The following is a 5,854-nucleotide window of genomic DNA, read 5'->3' as shown; positions in this document are numbered from 1 at the left end:
TTGGGTATTTTTCTTAAGGTTTTTGCTTGGGGACTCGGGGGTCGATTCCACCACCCCGTGTGGTGGAATTGGGCTTCCCGAGAGCTTGGGATTGGTTCCAAAGTTGGAATACGGAATTGAATGTTAATGAGGATTCTATTTTACGGTTGTGACTAGGTGTACACTAGGGCTCGGACTGGATCGTGCTCGAGTGTCATCTCATTTAGCCAAAGCGCTCGGAATCAAAGGTAAGAGAACTGCACCCTTTTATGTGGATACTTTGGGACTAAGAGTTCCCTATACTTATATGCAATATTGTATGATCGTATTATGCCATGTGAGTATAAAATAAATGGCCTAAGAGTGCCAGAATTAATATTGGCACATAAGGACGCGGTTCGACCACTGGTAGCTGAGGTTAATTAAATAATCATTGAGCTCGCCCTAAGTTAGCCGAAGAGAGTGACTTAAACAGAGGGTGCGGCCTAAGGGCGTCGACCCTAGTTATTGAATGATATGTTTATTGTGTTAATCTAATGATTATGACATGTTAATTACTTGGTTAAGAGACTGTTGATTTGTCAATTACTATAGTTGATTATGTGAATGTTGTGGACTGTTGAATATCTGATTATGCTTTGTGAATTATTCGGTTATCGATATTGATTGTGCTATGATGTTATGGTTTTCTTGCTGGGCCTCGGCTCACGGGTGCTACGTGGTGCAGGTAAAGGCAAGGGTAAGAGGGATCAACCATGGGTGGAGAGCTCTGGAGGCGAGGTGTACATTGTCAGCTGCTCGGCCGCCACGGTCGAGGGTTTGTACAGGGACAGAGACTTTAAATGTGTATTTTTCCATTAGAGTGGCCTTGTCGATTTCTAACTTTTGGCAATCTTGTAAATATGTTCTTTAAACCCTGTTTTTGGGATCCCATGTACTAAATGTTTATTTCAATGAAAATTATTTGTTTATGAACAAAATCTTTTAAACCTAACGTTTTTACGACTTTAGGATCACATTTTCATTTAAATGACTTGATTAGCAAGTCTTGCACTACTTTAAACTCACAGTGTAACAGTCTTGGTTATCCAGGGCGTTACACCTTTGGTCGCGGAGATAACATTACAGAACAAAATAAAAGAGAAGGAATAAGCAGGGGAAAAAGACCAGAAAACTTACTGTAAGGTACTGGGTCTGAAAGCTGTAAAGTCTCCGGCAACACGGCCGGCAAGATCTCAACCTTGAATCGGAGAAGATGGTGCAGCATGTTGTCTATTGGTTAGACTGGGACTAGATCGTCTGATGGCTGAGCAGAAAGAGGTCGGTTGGAAATAAACAGGTGCGGAGATGAACTAATCGCCGGAAAAGTTCGTCGACAAGTTGGGACATAAAAGCTCTCGCTTTGGCTCTAATTGTTTAGAATGTGTAAAGTTGGAAATGAAACTGTGGGGGTATTTATAAGGAAAAAATCCATTGTTTGATCCAATGATTCAGAATGGGGATCTCAAGACTATCCTCATCCAACGGTCCCGAATGATGCAGAGGCCTTAATTAGCCCAATCAAGCACCAGATCGTGGATTCGCCAACCCACGATCCACGCCTATTTGATCCAACGACCAACATTAAAAGATTTTCAAGGATATCCCCATCCAACGGTCCCAGATGGCGCAGAGGCATCAACAACCCACTCGAGTACCCTATCAACATCTCTCGTGCAAACGGGATGCCTCGGAAATCACACTGACACCCATCGGTCACTGTGACAATCGAAAGATTCTTTCCAAATTCGTAAGGCGCGAGAGGTACAGACGCATCAATTACTGGGGGACACGTGTGTAAAACGTGGTGAATTCGAAAGGACAGGGATCACCCAAGTGGCCCCTAAGTAAATGAACCTGTCTCCTAGGAAACAAACTGGGTTATTTGGATTTGATCAGGGATAATAAGGCAAATCTCCTCCACGCAAGATTACCCAAGTGGCCCCCACGAAAATGAACCTGTCTCCTAGGAAATAAATCAAGATATTTGGGTTTGAACCGGGAGAATGAGGCAAGTCTCCACCATGCAAACATGGGTGAAGACTTGGGAAGAAATGTTATCCCTGTTTCCCCCCCGAACACATGGCATGACATAGTGGGTCCGTGGGCTCTCCCAAAGAGATCAAAGGCCTATCCTAAGCCCAATGAATGGGGAAGATGAAAGTCCTAGTGGACCAATCATCAATAAGCCCATCATTGTTTGATGGGCGCCACCATAGCGAGGGAACCAGGACCAAGATGCGGGCCCAACTCATCAATAAGCCCATCATTGCTCGACAGTCTGGGAGTACAACCTTATCAAGAATGAACCCAAGCCCTGGTAAACGAACCAGGCTCCCGGTGAATGGACCGGGACGTTTATAAAGAAACTCGAACCAAACGTCCGGATAGAGCAAGATTGACTTTCCCTGACGCTGACACATTCCCAAGAAACACAGAAGTTGGTCTCCTCAACTAACCTACAGAAGAGGTTACATACGGAATGTACGATGCTACTAGGAAATAGTACTGCTGCTACTCTGACAGATCTTGTGCCCAAGATCCCCATAGAAGCCCACGCGGACTAGTTTGAGGTTATGTCTTATTGACAGCAGTATGGCTTGGCCACGCCTAAGCCGGTCCAATGGGCTCTGATTAATATGTATTATTTAGCAATATCCTTTGTATTAAGCCTCCATTAGCAAGCAAACCATGATTACATCCCTATTGGGCCCAAATTAGTCTGGCCCAAGCTCATCGCACCTAAACTGCTTATAAATAGGACCAGTTGTGCACTGTAGCGGGGATCCCAGATTTTCTATTATAAGCAATTACTCTACTCAAACTTGCAGAAAACTCTATTGTCAAAAAGCTCTAATACAACTAACTCGTAGACTAAGGCTCATTAACGCCACAACCATGTAAAAACCTTGCTTGCATATTTTAAATCCTTTCTTTTTAGCTCTCTTATCTTTCATACTTCTAGTTTCCGAAAAACTATAAAAACAAAAATATAGGAGAGAAAAATGAAAAGAAAATATAAAAATAGGATGTTTAGTATGATAGAAAATTGGAGAGAAAGAAAAGTGAGAAAAATAATGAGTGGGGCCACAAAAAAATTTCCTCCCTTATTTGAAGAGAAAGTTTTATAAAAAAAAAAAAGTTCTATAAAAACAGACAAGCATGAAATTATTAAATTATTTTTACAATTACTATAATACTCTTATAATAATACAAGGGTAATGTAGTAATTTTTAATAAATTAATTTTCTTTCCTTTATACCTAGATAAACACCAAACTACTAAAAATTAAATATATATTTTCTCTCTTTTTTTGGAAAATACTAGTTGGCCATGTGTTTTACCTGAATACTTGATCGACCCTTATGTTTTGTTAAATGACAAAACAGACCCTATGTTTTACAAAATGATTGTATGAGCCCAATTTCGGTAAAATAATTTTTCAATATGACTAAAATACCCTCAAATTTTTTAATTAATGAATTTATTAAATAATTAAAATAGGATTTTAAAATAAAAAATGAAAAAAAACATATATATTTAATTTTCCTTTTCTTTTCTCTCTCATCTCTCTTCTCTTCCATTTCCTTCCCAACCTTCTCTTTCTCTCCTGTTCTTCTTATCCTCTGCGTTTAAGTTTTGGGTCGGGCACTGTACGGGGTTAGTCCGACCAATACCAAACTCAAAACCGACGGTCCAAAGTTGGTCCTGAAATGGGTTTTGTTCAATCTTCACCCCATTCTCATTTTGGGTCTTCCCAAACAGGTTGAAGAGTTGGCCATCCATAGCTTCCGACTTCCATCATTCTTGGTTAAATCTGATTACAAGAGACTCTACGATTACTTCTATGAAGCTGGGGGATACGTCCTTGATGAAGCAGAGAAAGTTGGAATCTCTAGAGAAGAAGCTTATCACAATTTGATTTTCGCTACGTGCTTTAACACCTTAGGCGGAATGAAGATCCTCCTCCCCAACATGCTCAAGTCGATAGGACGATGCAAGGTCAAACTCCACACCCAATTGGTTGAAGAGATCAGAAACGCCGTCATATCCAACGGCGGGAAAGTCACGATGGCTGCCATGGAACAAATGTCGCTGATGAAGTCTGTCGGGTACGAAGCGTTTCGTTTAAAATAGCCGGTATTGTTACAGTACGACAAAGCCAAGAAGGATATAGTGATCGAGAGCCACGACATTGATTTTGAGGTCAAAGAATGTGAAAAGCTATTTGGGTTCCATTACCGTTACCAGAGAAGAAGAAGAAGAAGAACAGGAGAGAAGGAGAAGATTGGGAAGGAAATGGAAGAGAAGAGAGATGAAATGAGAGAGAAAAGAAAAGGAAAATTAAATATATGTTTTTTTTTTATTTTTTATTTTAAAATTTATTCTTAATTATTTAATAAATTCATTAATTCAAAATCTGATAGTATTTTAGTCATATTGAAAAATTGTTTGAACAAAATCGAGCTCAATGTATCATTTTGTAAAACACAGGGTCATTTTTGTAATTTAACAAAACACAAAGGTCGATTGAGTATTTGGGCAAAACACAGGGGCCAAACTGATATTTTTTTTTTCTTTTTACACTTTTCAAATATAAGTTATAGAAGTTCTATCAAAAATTTATTAATTTACAAAATGAAATATTTTAAAAAATATAACATTTTATTAACCAATATATTGAAAATAAAATCAATTTTAGATATTTAATTTTCTAAAAACTTTAAAATGTAGTTTTAGAAATAAAAATTAGTTTTGATTAATTAAAATTTAACAATTCTAAAATAAAATTTTAATTTGAGGTTACATTTCTCTCTTAAAGTTAAATACAACCTAATAGAATAAAGGGGGCGTTTAGAACCTTGTAGGCTAAATTGATTAAGATTTTTCAGACTGATGTCGATGATAGAAAGTCTACTTCTAAAATGATGTTTACTCTTGGGGGTGGAGCTGTGATATGGAGAAGCGTAAAACAGTCTACTATCTCATATTTCACCATGGAGGCTGAGTACGAAGTTGCGTCTGAAGCAGTAATGAAATTGTCTGGCTAAACAAGTATTATTTAGATCTTGGTATTATTCCAGATATGGATAAACCGCTTGTATTGTTTTGTGACAACACAAGAGCGATAGCCAACTCAAAAGAACCTCGAAGTCACAAGGAGAGTAAGCATATAGAAAGGAAGTATCACATAATTCAAGAATATGTGGCCAGGGGAGATGTGAAGGTTATGAAGATTGCATCTGAAGACAATCTTGTAGATCCATTTACAAAGACACTACCACAAACTACATTTGATAAGCATATCAAGGAAATGAGACTATTAGAATTAAGGCATTAGTTTCAATTAGTGCCAGTGGGAGTTTGTTGGGGTTTTACGCCCTAATCAAAACTCAATTTCTTTGTAATCTCATTTTATTATCAATAAAAGAATATAAATCATTTTTGACTTGTTCAATCACTTTGCTCACGTGTTTTATTTTAATGATTATTTGTTTAATGTAAATTTAATCCTGAGCATATAGCTAATCATATTTATAGTGACGTAATCACATTGGAATATAAATACGATTATATGTTCAAACATAAGTTAGTCCTAAGATTAGTCAGTGGACAAGATTTACACTGACTTGTCAATCTATGATATGTTCTACTTACACATTGTAGTGTTATGTTCTTTCCAGAACATTAGCAAAGTAGATAAGATCGGATGTATTTGTTACATCGTACTGGACCGATATTGACAGTAGATAGGATAAGTAAACATACAGTTATTATCTATTCTAGTCATATCATATAGTTGACTATATGTCAATTCAATCTCAATTATGAGTGG

General features: G+C 37.6%; 1 pseudogene; it reads left to right on the top strand.

The window, feature by feature from the left end:
• Positions 1–2,166: 2,166 nt before the first annotated feature.
• LOC133814052 (allene oxide synthase 1, chloroplastic-like) lies at positions 2,167–4,347 on the top strand (annotated as a pseudogene).
• The last annotated feature ends 1,507 nt before the right edge of the window (positions 4,348–5,854 follow it).

Source organism: Humulus lupulus, chromosome 2 (genome assembly GCF_963169125.1).
Source record: "Humulus lupulus chromosome 2, drHumLupu1.1, whole genome shotgun sequence".
Classification (NCBI taxonomy): domain Eukaryota; kingdom Viridiplantae; phylum Streptophyta; class Magnoliopsida; order Rosales; family Cannabaceae; genus Humulus; species Humulus lupulus.
This window is presented reverse-complemented; position numbering and strand designations above follow the sequence as displayed.